Consider the following 24,084-nt stretch of genomic DNA (forward strand, 5'->3'; position numbering starts at 1 on the left):
TTAATTAATTTTTAAGCCACCAAGCTGAAATGCAATACCGAACCCCGGGCTTCGTCGAAGATTACTTGACCAAAATTTCAACCAATTTGGTTGAAAAATGAGAGCGTGACAGTGCCGCCTCAACTTTCACGAAAAGCCGGATATGACGTCATCAAAGACATTTATCAAAAAAATGAAAAAAACGTTCGGGGATTTCATACCCAGGAACTCTCATGTCAAATTTCATAAAGATCGGTCCAGTAGTTTAGTCTGAATCGCTCTACACACACACACACACACACACGCACACACACACACGCACAGACACACATACACCACGACCCTCGTTTCGATTCCCCCTCGATGTTAAAATATTTAGTCAAAACTTGACTAAATATAAAAAGAAAGAGAGGAAAATTCCCTAGCTTACTAATGGATTTAGCAATCGCTGCTGGCTTGATATGGGGGGGGGGGGGGGGATTTAAAAGAAATCATTACGGAATTTTAGAAATAAAACAAACCGATGAAGTCGAATGCAGATGGCAGATGTAAACGAAGAAATGGAGGGGGGTGGTGGGAAAGGGGGGGGGGGGTGGGGGGATACAGTTTGTGGGTTGCCGTGATCTGCAGAAATGTCATGCAGTCATTTTCAACTGCATGAGGCTTGCAGACACGGACCCTGGACACGTGGTGTGCGGAGAGACAGGGATACAGGAATGTGCAAACGGGCAAAGATGTGCTATATCTCCATTTTCAAATACACTTGCTCATAAACGATTCGTTGGCAAACTCAGCAGATTCAGACCCCTTGTAGACTCTGAGTTAGGGCAATTCTTGGAGCAGTGCGAAAAAAACAAGAAATCGAAAAGAAAAATCAGGCCTATATTTAATCTGATACAGATAGGTGAAATGATCTCTCGAGGAATTAGTTCCAGATAAAGAATCAGCGAGACGTGTAACAGATTAAATCATATACTTTTGCCCATTAAAAAATAAGATTACAAACGAAGCAAAATATACTGAAATGCATAAAAAGGTTGCATCTCAGCAGAAATTATTCGCATTCATTATCTTCAGTGCCGTTGGAGTGTCACTTTGTTAAGAGTAGGACACGAAATGTGCATTCAGTAATAGTTCCATTAAGATTACAACATTTGCGTTCAGGGAAAACTCTTTTAGTAATCAGTCGAATCTGAGGGAAAACAAATCTTTAAAAAATTGGTGCCTTGGTTCTTGCTTAATAGCGGTTAACGTCCAAGCCGGCAGATGAAAATAGTCCAAATGAATTTGAATCGAACAAGAGATAGTAGAAGAATGGTCAATGGAGCCGACTTTTCGGCACACTCGCTAATTAAAAAGCAATTAAAACATGAAATAGCGTGAAATAAAATAGAGAATTTTTGTTAAAGAAATATACAAAATGTACAGCTTCAGATTTCTTTATACATGTATCGCTACACATGAGACACAATAAAATCCTGTTTGCAGCTCAGTATCTGTCTATCCGTCTATCTGTCTGTCTGTCTGTCTACCTGTCTGTCTCCTGTTTCTCTTCGTCTCTGTCTCTCTTTGTGACTCTCTTTCTAACACCCCCATTCCACACAACCGTCCTAGGTCCCGTTCCCGTACCGCCCTTCTGATCATCATCGCTCCACGGCTATCGCCAGTTATCTCTCTGACCGGACACTAAAGTCCTACGCGAATCTATCAAAACAAGAATACAGAGTTATATCCCATATGTTGTTCGCAAGCAGTGTTCGCAAGACGAAAATGATTGCAGATTGGCCGACTTCGACAGTGATCTCCGTTCTGTTCTTCACAGTTATGATAAAGACATCATTCTAAGGTCAAAACAAGTCTAAATCTTGGGACTGCTGCCGGAAGGAGACCGTAATATATGGTTGCATCACTGTCAGAAAAAATCGTCTGCTCCAGCGAGCGCCGAAACCAAACGGTTGATTATCACGTGACACGTTTGCCATATTTAGAGTTGTTTGCACAGTAAATACAGCCGCTAAAAAATAGCTCGCTTGAAACTGTCTTACATATCAATTCCTTTGTAATTTACAAATTACACAACACCATAAAAAATCATTATCGACGATCGCGAATCTGCTTATATCCATAACACATTACGAAAAGATCTAAATATGTAAAAACTCGATTTCCTCGCCAGACAAGGAAAACCAAGGCATCCTGTCAGGGATAGAATGAGCCGAACTCATTTTGACCTGAGGTCAGGATGGTACCGACCAAGGACGGCTGCCACAACAATGGAACGCTGCGCAAACGGCCGTTTTTGGCATCTTTGACTGAGCAGCGTCTGACCATAGTGGCTGGGATCGACGACTGGGAACGGAAGCTAGAACGGATGTGTGGAATGTGGTATGACAACTCAGTGTGTGAGAGCGCTACCGTTGCGTTACCGTTGTTTCAAGTTCCTTAAACGATCCAAGCGTTCCGTTTCCGATGGGTTAAGGTTCCATTACCGTTCATTCTGATCGGGAGGGGAACGGCTAAAATGTTGAACATGCAGCCCAAACTCAACCGTCCCTACCGACCCTTCCGTTCAAAGCAGTTCCGGTAACGATCATTTACGTTCCATTGCGGTTCCCTCCCGATCCCTCCCGTGCCCGCACCGTTCCTTGGTCGGTTGTGTGGAATGGGGGTGTCTCCCACCGACCCACCCCCACCCCACCATCAACTGTGCTAGCATTGTGTATGCCGGGAGACACACACGCAGATAGAATTGCATCATCTGTGAAACTTTCCCCAAGCACTTTTTCTCACTTGTTCCACGTGGCAAAAAGGAATCCCAGGTTAGATTGCGCAGTCGCCCTATGTTGCACTGTTTGTTTTTGCTATTCTTCTTTTCAGTTTCCACCCGTTTCTGTACTGATATGACGCTTCCAATTCTTCTCTTTGACAGAGGGGACCATGTACACCCAATTTAGCACAACTTTATGTTCTCTCTGCCGGTGTGCCCCTCTCCCTGATCCTGACCACTAGCTTTATTCAAGCTACAAAACTTTACGGTCTGACCTGAGGCCAAAAAATCCTGGAACGCCGAAGAAGAAGAAGAAGCCCCTCTCAGTGACTGTCTTTGCCCCTGCCAGTCTGTCTGTCTGTCTGTCTGTCTGTCTGTCTGTCTGTCTCTCTTTTGCTCCCTCTCTATCTCTCTCTGTCTTTCTTCTCTATTCCTTCCTCACCGTCTGTTTGTCTGCCTGTCTGTCTGTCTGTATATCTGTCTCAATGTCTGTCTCTCTGTGTCTCTCTCCTGTCTCTCCCTTCCTCACTTTCTGTCTGTTTCAGTTTTTGTATGTCTGTCTCGCTGTGTGTGTGTGTGTGTGTGTGTGTGTGTCTCTCTCCCTCCCTCTCTCTCTCTCCCTCTCTCTCCCCCCCCCTCTCTCCTCTTCCTCTCTCTCTCTCTCTCTCTCCTCTCTTTCTCTCTCTCTCTCTCTCTCTCTCTCTCTCTCTCTCTCTCTTTCTCCCTCCCTCACTTTCTGTCTCTCTCACTTTACCTGACCCCCAACCCCATCACCGGCCCTCTCTCCAACTCTCTTTCTCGTACTTTTTTTCCCAGACCCGGAGGTCTGGGTTATGCGGAGGCATTTGCCTGTGTGAACGGTGACATTCCGGAACTAGTTTTAGCGCCAGTTTTGTTGTGAAATACGTCATCAGTTTGTGTACACAGAAAGTTGTGACATCCGTCACCCTATGGGAGGGGTGAAGGCAACATTGTTCTCTGTAGAAAGTTGTGAAATGAAGGTAAAATTGGTCACCACTGAGTTTGTGTAACACAGGAAGTTGTGAAATACGTCACCCTATGGGAGGGGTGACGGCAAAATTGTTACCAAAAACATCATAGATCGTATTGTGCAGGGTCAACCGCAACAAACTCAAACCGAGCCATGCATACATATCTGTATTTGAGTGACTTATATACCGACATTTTTATTTCTTATTTTCAGCACAGGTGTAGGAAAAATCATGAACCAAAATGTTATTTATTTTCTAATTTAACATTTTTTTTACAAATGTGACCATGTTCTTTTAAACAAACAGTGACATTAAACATTGTTATGTTAAAAAAAAGAAAAAAGAAAAAAAGCTTTTGCGCACAAATCAGAAAATACATTGTACATTTTACTTACAGGCCAAACCGTGAGTTTCTGTGGCAAAGCCCGACCGAGGAAATTGCACTGGTTTTATTTTTAGATCAGTGGGAAATTTTCAAGAACAGACGCTTGCATTTGGATGTGTCCAATGATAGTAGGTTTGGTTGTGATCAATCAGAATAATGTAGGCAGGGATGTCGTTAGGCGTCGGACATCGGACATATAACGATGAAAATCCCCAAATGTCCGATTCACATTGCCGCATGTCGGTCAGATGTCCTATCGTTTTAGCCTGAGCGTGGTCATTGTCCGATATGTACTCCATTCCTTCGGACAGCGCGATATTCGTTAATTTTCATTTCAAGATACAAATCTTCTAAAAGACCGAACGCTCTCGTGTTCAGCTGACACTGAAGTTGCCAGTGCCGTGTGCGGATCTTTTCTTTTGTTGGGAATTCCCGAACCGTCTCGGTGCAGCGCACTGATCTAAACTGAATAGTGGATTATTTTTAGATCAGTGCATGCTACAGGAGTACGGGAGACAACTCCAACTGACTAAATTTGTCGTCTGCTTTTGTTTTCGATACGAGACGAAGCACTGACTTATGCCGCTGAAAAAAAACTAAAGCCTGCAAAAGATCAGCATTAGATCAAACCGATCAACTTGTATCCAAATCATGCAGTTTGTAATCAAAGTAAGAGCTCTGAAGTTGTTCATGTTGATTTCTTTTTTGTGGTTTCTTTGAAAGTGAAACTAAACAAATACAACATTATACGCACACTGTGTTGAAGTATTTACTATATTATGTGTGTGTTCTACAGCGCCCGCGCGTGGGTGTGTGTGTGTGTGTGTGTTCGTGTGGGCGCATGACTTTGGGGTTCACATGGTGTTTGTTTGTTTGTTTGTTTCAGACCCACACCCATATACACACATTTCACATTTAAACCATTTGTCGCCCCCCTGTCGATATTTATCGACTAAGTTCCTTTGTGTTGCATTGTTGTGCAAGATGACTGAGTGTGTGCAAGAAACCACTTTGACCATTCACCTAAAAATTACATGAAGGAACGTCTGGGAACCTGCTGATTTGAATCAGCAAATTTTCTTGTCTATTCTTTCGTTCTTGAATTGACAGACAGCAGTCTACCCTGTGAACTGCTGTTTCACTCCCTGTTTCCTGAAAGCCCAAGGCCAGCCTGTCCCCTAAGACTTCGGGAAATAACAACAATCATGCGGCGTAGTATCGGCTGCTATATATATATATATATCCATCCACAAGTTATGACATGTTTTAGGCTTTTCTCTGTCAACTCGGGCCAAAGGCGGGGCTCGGACGGACGGACGGACACACACACACACACGCACGAACGTACATACATACGCTCACTAGTGCACGCACATACGCACGCATAAACACAAACACACGCACGCACGAACACACGAATGCTCACATGCACACCCAAACAGACAGACAGACGCGCGCACACACCCACACAAACACACACACATACACACATTAACACACACACACACACACGGCGGAAAACTGCCCAGCCCTTATTATTTAATTAACCAACAACACTTCCCCAAGGCCCACGTTCGGTTACCATCTGTTTGTGTTCAAGCCACGGGATCATTAGTGCCGAGCTTTTCATTGTTCGTTCTTTGCCTTCCGCGTGTTCTCTCTTCATTACTCAACCGCGCTGCCTCACACCCCATTCATTTACCCATCTCCCTCTACCTCCCGCATTCCACCCCCTCCCCCCCCCATCCCCCGTTCCTCCGCACTACCATCTTCCCCTGCTGGCTCCTCTTCTCTTGGTAAGCTCTTAACTCCTCCAGTTTCAAGACGGATTCGTGGTGAGCTTCACTTTTCTTCTGAAGTTTCACAACTTGAACGTAGTGAAATATACGAATGTGTAAGTGGAGCGTGGTCGAATGTCCATGTGTGAACGGGTAAGTTGAGCGTATAAGAATGTCCATGTGTGCGATGTGTAAGTGAGACATAGATGTGTTCATGACTGAATGCGTAAGCACAATGCAAGGAATGGCCAGAAAGGTATGTGGGAGGTGTGTTTATAACCTGCCCTGTTATATAGTGCTATATGTCTTATGTAAAAACAATGTCCTGTTATTTCTCTATGAGATAATAAAGTATTCTTATTCTTATTCTTATTCTTATATCTTACAATAATGTTCTGTTGTTATGCGGCAAGCTATTCTTCAAGGCTCCTCCACCCCCCCCCCCCACCCCCGCCACACACACACACACACACACAGGTCCATGTTCCCTCTCGCCCCTCTCCTTCCTCCCTTCACTTTTGAGCAGACACGACTGATTGTGGAAACTATTTTTCTGTTCCACCTATGCTGCTACCCCCCCCCCCACACACACACACACACACACACACACACACACTCTCTTTTTCCCTCTCTGAGACAAAAACACTCACATACACACACACACTCACACAAACACACACACACACACACGCACGCACACACACACACACACACACACACACACACACAAAAACACTCACGTACACACACACACTCACACAAACACACACACACACACACACACACACACACACACACACGCGCGACTCTCGGAAGAACATTCATAAAGACGTCTAGCCACAATCACAACAACAACAAATCGTGAAAACCTTTCTTCAAGAACTCGTTCCGCTTGTTAAAAGTGAAGCGTGACGGTAAAAACAAGTGAAAACAAAACACACAAGAAATTTGGTTGATTAAAATCAACAGGGGTCGAAGCCGTGTTATAATAAAAGAAGCAGTGATGTACGGATACATGTGAAAGTAAGCAGTTGTCCCTCGAATGTTCTTCATCAACATGTAAGAGCTGTCATGCAAAGATGAAGTGGTATTAATATTATTAGTATCCTTTGCACAAAATTCTACTGTCTTCCAATTGCAAATGGAGATCGGATTTTCTTCTTGTCTGAGAATTTACTTGTCATATGCTTCTGCTTGCCTATCGATGACAGAGACGTCGCCGCCAGGACTGGGAAGGCACGAGCAGCCTACATCATGTTGAAGAACATCTGGGCCTCTAGAGAGATCAGCATAACCACCAAGCTGCGCATCTTCAACTCCAATGTCAAATCGGTTCTACTCCACGGCTCTGAGACATGGAGAATGACCAAGGTGACACAGCAGAAGATTCAGACTTTCATTAACACCTGTCTGAGGCGCATCTTCAAGATCAGATGGACAGACAAGATATGCAACGAAGAGCTGTGGCAAAGGGCGGGCCAAGAGCCCGTTAACAGCCAGATTCTGAGGAGAAAATGGGGCTGGATTGGACACACCCTTAGGAAACCAACATCCAGCATCACCCGCCAGGCTCTCTCTTGGAATCCACAGGGAAAAAGAAAGAGAGGGAGGCCAAGAAACAGCTGGAGGCGGGACACAGAGGCAGAACTGAAGAGGCAAGGCATATGGCATTCCGTTTGTCAAATAATTATTTGGATACTTTTTCATGGTTTTTTCACCAGTTTTAGCTAAATAATCATTATTTAGAAGCTCATGTGCTAAATAAGTAATTGTTTATAAACAATGTAAAAAAATTCTAAATAATTTTTTGTTTACGTAAACCATTCATTGTTTACGTAAATAATTCATTGTTTACGTAAATAATGTATTGTTTACATAAATAATCACTTATTTCACAAAATAATATTTTTTGGGTGGATAAAGTGAGCAGTTGCTAAATAAATTATTGTTTACCTATATAATGCATTATTTAGCAGATTCGCTAAATAATGAAAACTGCTTTCCCTAAACAATTCATTGTTTAGGGAAAAGCAGTTTTCATTATTTAGGGGAATCAAGAATTGACTTCTAAGCTTCCTTTTTTTTCTTTGTGTATATACTATAATTCAATACAAGGTATCTCCAAACATTATTTATCAGAAAATGTTCGTATATTTGTTTATTTTACAAGCTGAAATTGCGAATCCTAGAAACCCCTAAATAATGGAAAATGTGTTGGCTAAACAATTCATTGTTTACGTAAATAATTCATTGTTTACGTAAATAATGATTTATTTAGCAACATTGCTGATTGTTTATAAAATTTGATTGTTTACGTAAACAATATATTATTTAGACGTATTTTACATTGTTTGTAAACAATCAGCAATGTTGCTAAATAAATCATTATTTACGTAAACAATGAATTATTTACGTAAACAATAAATTGTTTAGGTAAATAATGAATGGTTTACGTAAACAAAAAATTATTTAGAATTGTTTTACATTGTTTATAAACAATTACTTATTTAGCACATGAGCTTCTAAATAATGATTATTTAGCTAAAACTGGTGACAAAAACATGAAAAAGTATCCAAATAATTATTTGACAAACGGAATGCCATAAAGGCAACAGCTGGGCAGAAGCGGAGAGAACAGGCCAGAACAGGGTGCGATGGAGAAATGTCGTCAATGGCCTATGCTCCGCTGGGAGCAAAGGGCCTAAGTAAGTAAGTAAGTATGCTTCTGCTGACTGAAGCAAATGGAGGCTTACATCATATCTTTTCTGAACCGAGGGTCTACATTGTAAAGTCTGTTTCGCAAGTACACGTACATTGAAAGCCATATTTTTCTGTCTCTTGCATGTCACTGAATCCATTTCTGCCCTCAGCAAAAAGCCATGAAAATGCCATTTCCTCTCCATTTTCAATCTCGTATAATTATATTCACAGGGCTATGTTTAGACCTCTGGACATACAACATAGGTGAAGTGTGTGTAACTCGTTCAAGGCTTGACTGAGATGCAGAGTTATCAGCAGGAACCATAACTTCATGTTGTGTTTCTTTAAAGTTTTGTTCAAAATCCCAACAAACACTATCACCATGTGACTTGCTTAGCTTTGATCCAGCGTTGTGCAAGTCCAAGTCTGCGTAGATTGGATTATTGGCTTTTAACCACTTTAAAGCGAATAACATGTTATCAGGTGAAACTTTATGTTTGGAAATAACTCTAGTGTGTCCATTTTCATAACAGATAGAAACGTGTTCGGTTTCAGTTTGATGCAGAGGAAGTTGGTTAAGAATATCCGACACATTCACAGGTAAATGCAAAAACACTGCCACGCTCACAAAACTGACCACCTGGCAGTCAGGAAAATCTTAAGTTTGCAACTTGAATTAACTTTTTCAAGTTTCAGAAAGTGTGAGACATTTGAGAACCTCTGGAATAGGATCAAGTGTTATTTCTATGACAACTTGCATGCATTGCCCCTGTTGACAGGTGTGAATGACATGTTAGGCACGAGACAGCATTTTTGTCAAGTCCCAAACTTTGCCTGAATGTATCCATACTATATTTGCTTTTCCATGAGTAACACTGTTTTTCAAACAAAAATCTGTGGCAGGAGTGGCAATGGAAAGATGGCCTTTGTTTGATAGCAACTTCATAGTTATAGTCATGCAGAGGGGAAGTGAGGAAGCTGTCCTCTTCGTTTGTTTTAACTTCACAACTATTTGCTACTTGATCCAGATAAAAATAAATAATGCATGGTTCATTTGGAATAATCACTATGTCAAGAGAGAGATTGGCTGCTTTCGACTTGATTCGATTTACTTTGCGTATCGGCTGCAGAGAAAAGTGTCAGTGAGAATGTTCCCGACTAATGCCGGGTTGCAAGTCTTCGTTTGCTGTGTTGTTTACACTTTCTACTGTTGCCAGTATGACTTCAGGCGAAACAGAAGATTGTGAAACATGCACCTAGAATAGGATACTTCTACCGATCGACGCAACCTCATGTGACTGATGTAGTGTGTGTCGGAGCAGTGTATGCAATTTCTGGGGTCACGCGGCGCTAGCGGCTGTCCTCGCCTCGGCAGACGATAAAAATAAACCGAACGGAAGAACTCTTGAAAGGGGGGGGGGGGGGGTAGTCTTCTTGTTATGACAAAGAGTATTAATGTCGAATAACTTTATTCTGTATGGTGTTTGATTACACATTCTAACACAAACAATATGTATTTGTAGATTCCAGAAACGGTCAAACTATTTGGCTGGTCATAATAACTCAGTCCATCCCCCTTCGTCTGTTTCACTGAGGCACTGAAAAGGTTTGGTCAAGCAATCTTCGACGAAGGCCGGACTTGGGAACGAATCGCTTTAGTGGATTGGTCAGTCTGCCGGCCACATGTTGTGGGGCCCCTTACGGGTTGAAAGAGACACTGTCGTGCTTTTTTCCAAACCTTCTCGAGTGCACTGCCGTTCTCACGAGATCAGTTGCTTCTGTTTTGTTTCGGGTTTTTTCCAAATGACACCATGTATGACAGATTAAACAGAAAAGACTGTTGTGAAAATGCACAAATTAGGAGGGAAAGACGAAACAAAACAAAAGTAACTGATCTCATGAGAACGGCAAACAACGACACATGTTCACGGCTCTCAGCCCATCGAAGAAAGATGGGTCGTCCTCGACCCCTCAACAACTGGCATTATTTGTGTAAATAACATGTCTGTTTGCACGTCGCTCTTTTACTCCTATTATTTTCACCTGTCAAAGGTGCAACTACCCTGCAAATGAGTCTCGGCTAGCACGAAGCAAGTCAGTGCAGGCTTTTTGCACATGACCTGGGAAGGGTTTTCGTCCTATTACTGTATTAGTCTGCCCCTTGCAACTGCCTAGCTGCCTAGCGTCTGACTGTTTGTCTGTCTGTCTGTCTGTCTAGCTGTCTGTCTGCCTAGCTGTCTGTCTGTTTGTCTGTCTGTCTGTCTGTCTGTCTGTCTGTCTGTCTGTCTGCCTAGCTGTCTGTCTGTCTGCCTAGCTGTCTGTCTGTCTGTCTGTCTGTCTGTCTGTCTATTTGTCTGTTTGTCTGTCTGTCTGTCGGCCTATCTGCCTGTCTGCCTGTCTGTCTGTCTGCCTATCTGCCTGTCTGTCTGTCTGTCTGTCCGGCTGTCTCTCTCTCTCTCTCTCTCTCTCTCTCTCTCTCTCTCTCTCTCTCTCTCTCTCTCTCCCTAGCTGTCTGTCTGCCTGTCTGTCTGCCTGTCTGTCTGTCTGCCTGTCTCAGTGCCTGTCTGCCTGTATGTCTGTCTGTCTATCTAAAACAGTGTCAGTGTACGTGTGTCCGTGTGCCGGCGTGCCAAAGTTTCCACCAATGTTTCTAAAACTCGGCCTGTTTCCTTTCCATGAGATTGTAGGCAAGATTGTGCCAGGGGTATGATAATTAAATATCGTTAGTGCAGGGTTGGGGAAAAGTAGGCTACAATTTTTTTTCCAAAGAAGTGATTAAAACAAATAGGCAACAGATGTTTCTATGAGCGATGACAATGTTCACTAAATGATAAGCTGTAACGTTCTTCCACGGATGTTTTGATTTATATGCCGTTTCGAAGATTACAAAGTGATAGGGATAGAGGCAGAGAACACAGACAGACCGAGAGACAGACAGAAACAGACACACAGACACACAGACGCACACGCACGCACGCACGCACACGCACGCACGCGGCACGCACTGCACGCACGCACACACACACACACACGCACATACCGGCACACATACACACACACACACTGCACACACACACACTGATACACACACACACACACACACACACACACACACACACACACACATAAAGATTGACTTTGACAAAGTAGCTTATGAACACACAGCTAGACTTGCACACACACGATGCTTCGAGTGCTGATTTTCATGTTCTCACATTCACCTCGACATGGATAAAATGCAAACTAGCCACCTCAGTGCAGGCACGCCAGTAACCTGCGCATATTGTGTCAATGATAGCAACCAGTCAAATCTCCCAAACATATACTTTACTTGAACACTCAAGGCCCCCCTGTCTAAAGTCCCCCCCAAGTCACCCTCACCCCCGTCCGACACCCCTCTCCCCACTATAGACGGTTCAGAGCATGCAACATGTAAATACTCAAAGCGTGTGCCTTATTAATTAAACAAAATGATACACATTGCTGATTGCCTGGCGTCTCTGTCCTTTAAAGTAGGACAAGGATGATATCACACAACGGCGGTTGTGTGTGTGTGTGTGTGTGTGTGTGTGTGTGTGTGTGTGTGTGTGTGTGTGTGTGTGTGTGTGTTTTGTTTTGTTTGATTGATTGATTTTTTTTACCTACACATGCACGCAGCGACACCTTTCTTTTAAAAGCTGTTCCGAAATACAGTTACAACATGCTTTATGAACAAAAAGTCACACAACTCGTAAAACTTTCGCACACATTCCAGGTTGCCACAGCAATTTTGGAGCGATGATGGGAGATAGACAAGTTATGATTACGAGAGAAATATTGGGGGGTATGTGTGTGTCTTTGTGTATGTGTGTGTGTGTGTATGTGTGTGTGTATGTGTGTGTGCGTGCGTGCGTGCTTGCGTGCGTGCGTGCGTGTGTGTGTGTGTGTGTGTGTGTGTGTGCGTGTGCGTGCGTGCGTATGTGCGTCAACCATCCAGACGGCAGTTCAGAAAACGGGTTAATGGTTTTGCGAGCTTTTGGTGCAACGAGTGTGATAGGTTTGTTTCTCGTTTTAAAGGATGTGAGAGAGGTGCATTGCGCCAGTTATTGCTCGCATTTCATTAAAACTCGTTTCGCATAGCTGCCAAGGGCATGTCTAGATTCCAATACATTAGGGGGGGGGGGGGGGGGGACAAATGTTGGTTTAGGGTAACGTAACCAAAATAAAAAGGGTCGGTAGGTAGGCTTTTTTTTCTTTTTTTAGTTTTCTTTTTTTTTTAAATCAGTCGAGGTTACTTCCCTTAGTCTCAGTATGGTTCGCAAAATGTGCCAAAAGTGTTTTTGGTTTTTTTAGAAATGAAAAAAAAGTGTTAGGGTCGGCGGGAGCAAATAGGGTCGGTCGGGTTACCCTAAACTAATTGGTTGTTTTTTTAATGTTGTTTGCCCAAGTGCCGGGCTCACCCATCTGAGCTCTCTTCCGGCATTTACATGGGAGACAATCTCTCCACTTGTACACGTACACAACTCAACACCCTCAGTCATTGCCGTACAGAGTTGGAATTTTTCGATGAATTAATTTCTTAAAGAGCCATTCGTTGTTTTTACGAAATGAATTCATAAAACAATTACAACTGTACACAAAGAGCGACTAGACTGTTTATATCCAGTATGTGACCAAGTGAAGGGATGGTCCTATCTCATGTAACGGCCAGGCCCCATCTGAGAGGGTGAGCCGAACGGCGTTGACAGGAAGGAGCGTACCTTTAGCTGCAAACCTCTCATTTAGTGCAAAACTGAACACACAAAACGCATCACATTTAATGACGAAAATGTAGTATCAATCGAAAAAATATAAAACAATTTAACATTCAATTCAATTCAATTCAATTCAATGCAATGCAATGCAATGCAATGCAATTCAATTCAATTCAATTCAATGCAATTCAATCCAATCCAATTCAATTCAATTCAATTCAATCCAATCCAATCCAAACTGATCCGATCCGATCCGATCCGATTCGATCCGATCCAATTCAATTCAATTCAATCCAATCCAATCCAAACCGATCCGATCCGATCCGATGCGATCCGATCCAATCCAATTCAATTCAATTCAATTCAATGTAATTCAATTCAATTCAATTCAATTCAATTCAATTCAATAAAACTTTATTATCTGAGTGCAATAAACATATTTTTTTCTTTCGGCTCGTGTGCAAAATAACACCACATAAAAACACACTCTCAGAACATGTAGACACATAGAGGTGCACATCATCAACAATTTTCTTCTGTTCTGTTGTAAGTTCTTATAAATGAAAACTCTTTCACCAAACAAAACAAAACAAATTACAATCAACGCAAACTGGTAACAACGGTTTGTGTCTATTGTAATTTGTTTTGTTCCGTTTTATCTTTTTTTCGATTGATACTTAATTTTCTTCATTGAATGTGATGCGTTTACCCAAACCTTGGATCAAGTACAGATAGACTGCTCACGTTCCCAAATTCAGAATCAAAAAACAAGTATGATAGGTTATCAGAACGGTACGTTAGCAACGATTGCCTCGACAGAATCGTGCAAGCGACTTTTGTCGACATGTTTTAGATAAGTTCATTATCAGTATTAAGTGTTTGTCTATCAGTCTACTTCAAAGACCAGTGGGTCGACGCGTTGTAAATGTAACGTTTTGTTTTGTCTATCAGTCTACTTCAAAGACCACGTGGTCGACGTATTGTAAATGTAACGTTTTGTTTTGTCAGAAATTAAGCGTTCCAATAACCTCCCATACTTGGGTTTTTTATTCCAAACGTTCAAGATTCTCTCCATAGCACACTGTGTACAATCTCAGTCTGCGTTGTATCTTTACGGTCAATCTGTTCCCCAACATAGGGGTCTATTACAGTCTAACCTGCCAAACCGACCACCTCCCGGTAACGACCATCTGCCCACAGCGACCACAAAAAGGACCCTTCTTTTTTCTATACCATAATATAACACATATTACAACTGATATAATATTATAACGCACTGACAATCACATCTGCAATGCTGAACAGAATAATTAGATGTTAGTTTCTCCAAGCAAATAACCTAACCTGTTCGTACCCACATTGTATTATATATATAATTATTATATATTATAATATATGTCCTTTTTTTCTGTATAAATCACCTTTTCACAGCGCCCACAACGACCAATTTCTCTTGCCGGGTGGTGGGTATAGCCAGGTGTCACTGCACCAGTACCATCTACTATACGCATGACCTTGTTTCTCTGGTGTAAGCTTACAATGGTGAAATAGGTTCTGATATCTTAGACTGGTGCTGACCTGCCTTCAATGGCCTTGTTTGGCACTGCTAGTCATGCACAGACTGTATACAAATTTCAGAAACGTCGATACTCCCAGCGCCGTGATAGTCTAGTGGTTAGGACCTCGCGTTGTGGCCGCGATAACCCAGGTTCGAATCCTGGTCACGGCAAACTTTTTTTCTTTCATCCTCCTCCAGTATTGTCACTTCACAACTTTATTTTGCTTCAATGGGGTTTTGAGTAACTGTAAGAAGATGTATTAATTTCACAACATTTGTGTTATGCCTGAGCGCAATAACTCTCTTCTCTCCTCTCTCCATCCCCCTCATTCTTACCGCTCTCTTTCTCTCTCCATCCCCTCACTCTCTCTTTCTCTCTCCCTCCCCTCACTCTCTCTCGCTCTCTCCCTCCCCTCACTCTCTCTTTCTCTCTCCCTCCCCTCACTCTCTCTCGCTCTCTCTCTCTTTCTCTCTCCCTCCCCTCACTCTCTCTCGCTCTCTCCCTCCCCTCACTCTCTCTTTCTCTCTCCCTCCCCTCACTCTCTCTCTCGCTCTCTCTTCGCGTACACAATTCACGGGAGTCTCTTCGGTTACCAGCGCCGTGATAGTCTAGTGGTTAGGACCTCGCGTTGTGGCCGCGATAACCCAGGTTCGAATCCTGGTCACGGCAGAACTTTTATCTCCTCTTCGATTATTTTTTTTAAATGACATTAATTTGACTTCAGGCAGGGTTTAATTTGGAGGTTTTGTAGACTTCAAAACACGTTGTTCTATGTCTGAGCGCCATACAGGTTTTTTTTATTCAAAGACACAAATTAATGTGGTCATTTGAAACGGATCAGAGGAAGTAAAGCAGTAAAACCACCAAATTCTCACTCAGCTGCCCCTAATCTCCTGTCCATCTCTACCAGCCTGAAAGCATTGCCATCAACTTCTTGAAGACTTTGTACGCGTTGCTTTCTTGCTAATCTCGTATAAGCAGTTACAAGAAGCAAAGGACACACAACTAAATACCAAAAGACTGAGGCAATTATGTAAACGAGGCAATTTTTATCGATTTTTCTTGAGGGCGATGCCAATGTACCGCTCTAAATTCACGTCTTCCGAGATGCATCACTTATGGCACCCCCCCCTGTATGTTGCATGCTGGCGATCTCTGTGGGTGATTAGATCTGTAAAATGGCTCACCTCGGGATTGTTTCCATCACTCTGTCAGGCATGTTCTCTATTCTACACGTACAATACACTGGGAATGTCTAGTGTTCTCAGCGCCGTGATAGTCTAGTGGTTAGGACCTCGCGTTGTGGCCGCGATAACCCAGGTTCGAATCCTGGTCACGGCAAACTTTTTTTCTTTTCACCCTCTTCCAATATTGTCACTTCACAACTTTTATTATACTTCAATGGGGTTTCGAGTAACTGTAAGAAGCTATATTAATTCCACAACCTTTTTACATTTAGTCAAGTTTTGACTAAATGTTTTAACATAGAGGGGGGAATCGAGACGAGGGTCGTGGTGTATGTGTGTCTGTCTGTCTGTCTGTCTGTCTGTCTGTGTGTGTGTGTAGAGCGATTCAGACTAAACTACTGGACCGATCTTTATGAAATTTGACATGAGAGTTTCTGGGTATGATATCCTCAGACGTTTTTTTCATTTTTTTGATAAATGTCTTTGATGACGTCATATCCGGCTTTTCGTGAAAGTTGAGGCGGCACTGTCACGCTCTCATTTTTCAACCAAATTGGTTGAAATTTTGGTCAAGTAATCTCCGACGAAGCCCGGACTTCGGTATTGCATTTCAGCTTGGTGGCTTAAAAATTAATTAATGACTTTGGTCATTAAAAATCTGAAAATTGTAAAAAAAAATATTTTTTTATGAAACGATCCAAATTTACGTTCATCTTATTCTCCATCATTTTCTGATTCCAAAAACATATAAATATGTTATATTTGGATTAAAAACAAGCTCTGAAAATTAAAAATATAAAAATTATGATCAAAATTAAATTTTCGAAATCAATTTAAAAACACTTTCATCTTATTCCTTGTCGGTTCCTGATTCCAAAAACATATAGATATGATATGTTTGGATTGAAAACACGCTCAGAAAGTTAAAACGAAGAGAGGTACAGAAAAGCGTGCTATCCTTCTCAGCGCAACTACTACCCCGCTCTTCTTGTCAATTTCACTGCCTTTGCCATGAGCGGTGGACTGACGATGCTACGAGGATACGGTCTTGCTGCGTTGCATTGCGTTCAGTTTCATTCTGTGAGTTCGACAGCTACTTGACTAAATGTTGTATTTTCGCCTTACGCGACTTGTTTTGTTATGCCTGAGCGCAGTAACCCCCATTTCTCTCTCTCTCTCTCTCTCTCTCTCTCTCTCTCTCTCTCTCTCTCTCTCTCTCTCTCTCTCTCTCTCTCTCTCTCTCTCTCTCTCTCTCTCTCTCTCTCTCTCTCTCTCTCTCTCTCTCTCTCTCTCTCTCTCTCTCTCTCTCTCTCTCTCGCTCTCTCTCTCTCTCTCTCTCTCTCGCTCTCTCTCTCTCACAGTATGTCACTCTACAATGCCAGAATTCGTCTACTGCACTAGTAAGCCATGGCGTCCCTCAAGGGTCTGTATTAGGACCTATTCTCTTTTGTATTTACGTTAATGATTTGCCTTTACATGTATCGGATGATAAAGTCAAATGCGAGTTTTTTGCAGACGATTCGTCTATCCATACCAGTAACACCTCGTTGGAATCAGTAAATTCTTCCCTGAAGAACACTTTGGACGAAGTTGCGAAATGGTGCACATCAAATGCCATGATACTGCACCCAGAAAAAACTAAATGCATTGTTATTACCACAAGACAAAAGCATCAGATAAGTCCTCTTAAATTACAACTGTCCTTAGGTACAACTCAAATACAGCAAGTTAAAGAACATCGCATACTTGGTGTAACTGTCGATGAAGAAATGAAATGGCAAACACACATAAGCAACCTCTGCAAAGTGTTATCAAGGAATTTGTATTTGTTGTCAAAACTCAAACATTATGCGAAGTCTGAAACATTAAAAATGTTCGTTCATGCTCATATAATGCCTCATATTAATTTTGCTTCGACATTGTGGGATGGCTGCAGTGATGTTACTCATTGAAGCTCAATTCTTTGTACCGTCGTGCTGCAAAACTTATCCTGTATGAATCGCACATGTCTACAGAAATTAAGTTAAACAGCCTTAATTTCCTTCCCCTAAAAACCCACCTTGCATACAATAAGGCTGTCTTTATGTATAAATTAGTTCATGGTGATGTGCCCAGTTATGTGCAATCCTATTTTACACGTCACATGTTACGAAAAGGTATGGGTCTCAAAATTTACTTCCTCCAATTCCTCGTATAGATCTTTATAAATCCAGCTTAGCTTTTTCAGGATCATCTCTGTGGAATTCTTTGCCAATAGAAATCAAACGATCCGCATCCTTTAAGGCCTTTAAAAGGCAGTTGCACACACATTTGATCACACTACAAACTGCCCCTGATGTCTAGTTTCCATTGTGTACTCGGATAATGTATGCAATGCTCTTAAGTGTGTGGGTTTTTTTTTTAATATTGTATATGTAGTTAATCTGAATGCGTAATCCCTCGTCCCCCTCCCGCTTCTTCTTGAAACTTAAGCTGCCTGTATATGGCCTTGTTCGGCAATACATTGCTGTACTTTTTTAAGAAATTTAAAAAAAAACATTTCCGTTGTTTGTGTCTGGTTTTGTTTTTTATGACTTTGCGAGTCCAATATTTTTTATGTTTATACTCGACCATTATTTTGATGTTTTACTAGTTTAATACTTTGATGAGATACTGTTCATGTTAGGTATGAAATGATAGCATGTGCATGTGTGTATGTATGCGAGCGCGCGCGAGCATGTGTGTGTGTGGGGGGGGATGTGTGTGTGTATATATATATATATATGTGTGTGTGTGTGTGTGTGTGTGTGTGTGTGTGTGTAAGCGAGTGTGAGTGTGTGTATACGTGCGGAGGTGTGTGTGTGTGTGTGTGTGTGTGTGTATACGTACGTGCGTGCGTGTGTGTGTGCGTGTGTTTGTGTATGTGTGTGTGTGTGTGTGTGTGTGTGTGTGTGTGTATGTGCGCAGTCTTTGATTTCGTTTACAATTATTCTCTGTATATGTTCCAAGGACAGGTTGGAAGATTAGGCTAAGCCTAAAACCTTTATCCTTATGTAATAAAGTTCTGAGTTCTGAGTTCTGAGTTCTCTCTCTCTCTCTCTCTCTCTCTCTCTGGTTTTGTTTTTTATGACTTTGCGAGTCCAAGCGCGACTTCTTTCTCAACTTTTGTAATTTTCCCACTGTGTATTCGGATTGTCAGTAACTTTTGTATCTACGGAATTCGAGTTGATATTCATCATAGCATCGTTGTGTGTCAACCGCATTGTTTCTTGGTTAATTAATGTTTCATTTCCAATCGCTTTGTTCAACAATTTTATTTCCAGCGTTTTGTGTGTTCTTACATTGTTCCCTGGAAGTTGAATTGAGCACTGTTTGCTACTAAATAGTATTCATCTTTTTAACATTTTTGTTTCCTTTCACACAATTTTTGTTGTTTGCTTAATTATTTTGTTTCATTTGTGTTGTTGCTTTGCATACTTTTAACGTGATGACAAAGTTATATGACCACAATCGTTGGCCTGTGACTGAAGGCCTTCGTATAGGACACCTTAATATCAATCATATTGTAAACAAAATGTCTGATGTTTCCCAGGTTGTTCAGAACAGTGAGTCTTATGGCAGGGGGTTTCATATTTTTGGATTCTCAGAATCTAGACTTAACTCCTGCATAGACGACAAAGAAATTTTTATCAACGGTTTTCAAACTATACGAAGGGACCCAAAAAATCCTAAAGAAACGGGCCTTTTAGTTTATATAAATGAACATATAACATTCAAGCGCTTACCTCAGTTTGAAAATTTTGGTGTGGAGTGCATATGGACAGAGGTGAAGTTAAAGCATGCATCTCCTATTTTGATTGGATTTCTCTATCGGAATCCAGCTGAACCAGCGAACTGGGTTGACAAGTTTGTAACCATGATGGATTTAGTTTGGTTAGAATCAAAAGAGATTCTTCTCATGGGGGACTTTAACATTGACATGACGAAATCTAATAAATCTTGGAAAGATATTACTACTGTATTTAATATGTCCCAACTGATCAATACGCCAACGCGAGTCACGCCCTCATCCAGTACCATCATTGATCACTTATACTCTACCGACTCAAAACATGTAATAGAAACCTGTGTACCTGTCATAGGCATAAGCGACCATTTCCCTATTTGCTGTACATGGTCAAAAAAAGGTGTGAAAATTCCTAAGCTTGGTCATACTGTCCTCACGTACAGGTCATTTGCTAAGTTTAATGAAGTACTTTTTCTTGAAGACATGCGTTCTGCACCGTTTAGTGAGATATATAACAAGACCAATCCTGATGACGCTTTAAAAACATGGTATTCTACATTTCGCGAAGTTTTAGATAAACATGCACCTAAAAGGTCAAGAAGAATTAAGTATTCATATCGGCCAGGGTGGATCACTCCTGAAATTATAGAAGCCCAACATTACCGAGATTATCTATGCCGGATCGACCGCCAATCTGAAGAGTACAAAACACAGAAAGCAAAATGTCAGTATATGACTCGACAGTCAAAAAAGCAGTTCTTCGAAGACATTCTTAAGAAAGGCAAGAGTTCCAAGGAAACATGGAAAGCCATTAATCTTTTAACTAATAAATGTGTAAAGACCACATCATGGAACGAAAACGATATTTCGCCAGATGAAATTAATAATCACTTCTGTTCAGTTGCAAGTAAAGTAATAAAAACTGACAAATCCGATGAAAACAATTTACACATTTTGCGCAAGTACTGTGACACCAAAATTAAATACGAGGCACAAGTTATACCTTTTTTGTCAGTCTCCAAAGTATATAATTCTCTAACTCACTTGAAAGAAAGTAGCACAAAGGGAACTGATGAAATAGACAGCAAAATTCTTAGATTATCAGCCCCACATATAGCGGAATCTCTAACGTATATTTACAATCTCTGTATTGAAAAAAGTGTTTATCCCAAAGCTTTCAAGGAAGCTAAAGTGATCCCCCTCTTTAAGGCAGGTGATAAAACAGATCCCTCAAATTTTAGACCGATTTCCGTTTTACCAGTATTGTCAAAACTACTGGAAAAACATGTCAATGACCATATTATGATATACTTTACATCAAACAATTTGTTTCATGAAACTCAGTCTGGTTTTAGACCTAAACACTCGTGCCATACGGCACTGACAGAACTGGTGGACTCTTGGTTATCAAAAATCAACTCTAATAAGTTATGTGGAGCACTGTTTATGGACTTTGCAAAGGCATTTGATGTTATTGATCACGTCCTCCTTTTGCGGAAACTTTCCGTTTATAGACTACCACAGCCCACACAGACTTTTATAGCCTCTTTTTTGTCGGGAAGAACACAAAAAGTTACCTTTAACAGTTCGAGCTCTGAAGCAATGCCAATTTTATATGGGGTCCCACAAGGCTCGGTCCTCGGACCTTTATTATTTTCTGTCTACATCAATGACTTACCATTACACATATCCTCTGGACAGTGTGATATGCTAGCTGATGATACTACTATTCATACCTCAGGTGATGATATTACTTCGGTAGTCGACACGCTTCAGAAGTGTGTCGATGATGCTGTAGAATGGACGCATTTAAACCACATGTCTCTCAATCCAGAAAAAACAAAGTATATGCTAATTACTACGCGTCAAAAACGACAAGTCATGTCGGAACCAAAGAAGTGCATTTCTGTTGATAGTCAGCTGATAAACGAGGTTAGTGAACACAAAATTTTGGGTGTAACTATTGACAACAATCTAACATGGGGCCCTCATGTAAGTAACTTATGTAAATCTACAGCAAAAAAAGTTCATCAGTCTGCAAAGATTAAACATTTTCTAAATTTTGATGCGCGCAGAACATTTTTTCAAGCGCATGTGCAGTCTGGAATAGACTATGCATCAACCCTTTGGGATTCTGCAAGTGATGCAGCTTTAAGACCCCTAAAATCTTTGCACAGACGCGGAGTAAAAGTTGTTCTGCTGAAAAACAGCACCCTCTCTAATCATGACTACAAAAAAGCTGAAATTCTTCCACTTTCATCCAGACTAGCGTTTAACAAGGCAAGGTTTATGCATAAAATAGTTCTTGGACGTGTACCAGACTATTTAACTAAAAGAATATTATTAACTGAGACTTCATCAAGCCGCACGAAGAAACTAAATGTTCCCCTCCCTAGAATTGACTTGTATAAAACTAGTCTGGCATATTCAGGTCCATTTCTGTGGAATGGTTTACCAGTCTCTCTCAGACAGCCACTTTCTGTTGCCAGTTTTAGAAGACATACTTTTTTGTATATGCTTTCATCGTCGTGTGGCACTTAATGCCTCGATCAGGTACTGCTGTTTGATAAGTACATGAAGATCTACTTGTATAATCATTTCATTTCAGTTAAGTTTTTTTTTTAATGATTATGTGTACAATGTGTACATGTGTGTGTGTGTGTGTGTGTGTGTGTGTGTGTGTGTGTGTGTGTGTGTGTGCGTGCGTGTGTGTGTGTGTGTGTGTGTGTGTGTGTGTATGTGTGTGTGCGTGTGTCTGTGTGCGTGTGTGTCTGTATGTGCATGTATGTCTGTGTGTGTCTGTGTGCATGTGACCGTGTGTGTCAAAGTGTGTGTTTTAATGTATACCATTACCAATGACCATGTATGCTATGAACATTTTTTTTCCTCTTTGTCTGATTTAATAACCATGTTTTTATGTGTTTGCTTTGCTTCTTCTTCTGCTTTAATATTATGCACTGGTTAGTTAATTCCCTCTTGGGCGAGGGCTGGATGAAAAAAGATCTTTGCTGTATCTACTCCATTACCCTCGAAAAATAAAGTTGGTTCGTTCGTTCGTTCGTTCGTTCGTTCGTTCTCTCTCTCTCTCTCTCTCTCTCTCTCTCTCTCTCTCTCTCTCTCTCTCTCTCTCTCTCTCTCTCTCTCTCTCTCTCTCTCTCTATTCACACTTCATTCTTACTCTCTTTCTCTCTCCCTCCCCTTTCTCCTCCCATTCTCTCTCCCTCTCTCTTAACCTACACAATTCACGGAAGTATTTTCTTATCAGCGCCGTGATAGTCTAGTGGTTAGGACCTCGCGTTGTGGCCGCGATAACCCAGGTTCGAATCCTGGTCACGGCAGAACTTTTTTCTCCTCTTCGATTATTTTTTTTTCTTTAATTAATTTGCTTCAGTCGGGTTTCGAGTTAAAAGTTGTGTAGATTTTAATTCAATGTTTTATGCCTGAGAGAAATAACTGTTTTATTCAAAGACACAATTATGTTAATTTGACACGGATCAGAGGAAGTAAAACAGTAAAATCACACTTTTGATGACTCAGATGCACCTAATTTACACTTGAAAGCATTGCCATCATCATCTTCTTGAATATTTTGTATGCGTTTCTTTCTTGCAAATCAACTTCTTGAAGATTTTGTACGCGTTGCTTTTTTGCAAATCAACTTCTTGAAGAACTTTGCACGCGTTGCTTTCTTGCAAATCAACTTCTTGAGGACTTTTGTACGCGTTGCTTTCTTGCAAATCAACTTCTTCAATGAAGACTTTGTACGCGTTGCTTTCTTGCTAATCTCGTATAGGCAGTTACAAGAAGCAAAGGACTCACAACGAAGTATCAAAAACCAAAAGACTGAGGCAAGTAAAGTATTTCCTATCGATTTTTTCTTGAGGGCCATCCAAATGTACCGCTCTAAATTCACGTCTTCCGATATGCTTCACTTATGGCACCCCCCTGTATGTTGTATGCTGGCGGTCTCGGTGGGTGATTAGATCTGTAATAATCTCTATTCTACACGTACACTACAATTGGGAGTACATGTAGCTAGTATTCCCAGCGCCGTGATAGTCTAGTGGTTAGGACCTCGCGTTGTGGCCGCGATAATCCAGGTTCGAATCCTAGTCACGGCAGACTATTTTACTTTTCACCCTCTTCCATTTGCTTCAATGGGGTTTCGAGTAACTTAGTGTAAGAGGCTGTATTAATTCCATGTTTTTTGTGTTATGCCTGAGCACAATTACCCGGAC

General features: G+C 41.4%; 1 protein-coding gene and 4 non-coding genes across 8 annotated transcripts in view; 4 read left to right on the forward strand and 1 right to left on the reverse strand.

Moving 5' to 3' along the window:
• Positions 1–24,084, reverse strand: part of LOC138946898 (carbohydrate sulfotransferase 11-like) — a 105,338-nt gene that overhangs the window by 43,561 nt on the left and 37,693 nt on the right. The gene's annotated exons all lie outside the window — the stretch shown is intronic.
• Trnah-gug (transfer RNA histidin (anticodon GUG)) lies at positions 14,992–15,063 on the forward strand. Its single transcript has one exon. It is a non-coding gene; the product is annotated as a tRNA-His (tRNA).
• On the forward strand, positions 15,491–15,562 carry Trnah-gug (transfer RNA histidin (anticodon GUG)). The gene has a single exon. It is a non-coding gene; the product is annotated as a tRNA-His (tRNA).
• Positions 16,163–16,234, forward strand: Trnah-gug (transfer RNA histidin (anticodon GUG)). Its single transcript has one exon. It is a non-coding gene; the product is annotated as a tRNA-His (tRNA).
• Positions 23,113–23,184, forward strand: Trnah-gug (transfer RNA histidin (anticodon GUG)). The gene has a single exon. It is a non-coding gene; the product is annotated as a tRNA-His (tRNA).

This window comes from Littorina saxatilis, linkage group LG14, assembly GCF_037325665.1.
Source record: "Littorina saxatilis isolate snail1 linkage group LG14, US_GU_Lsax_2.0, whole genome shotgun sequence".
Classification (NCBI taxonomy): domain Eukaryota; kingdom Metazoa; phylum Mollusca; class Gastropoda; order Littorinimorpha; family Littorinidae; genus Littorina; species Littorina saxatilis.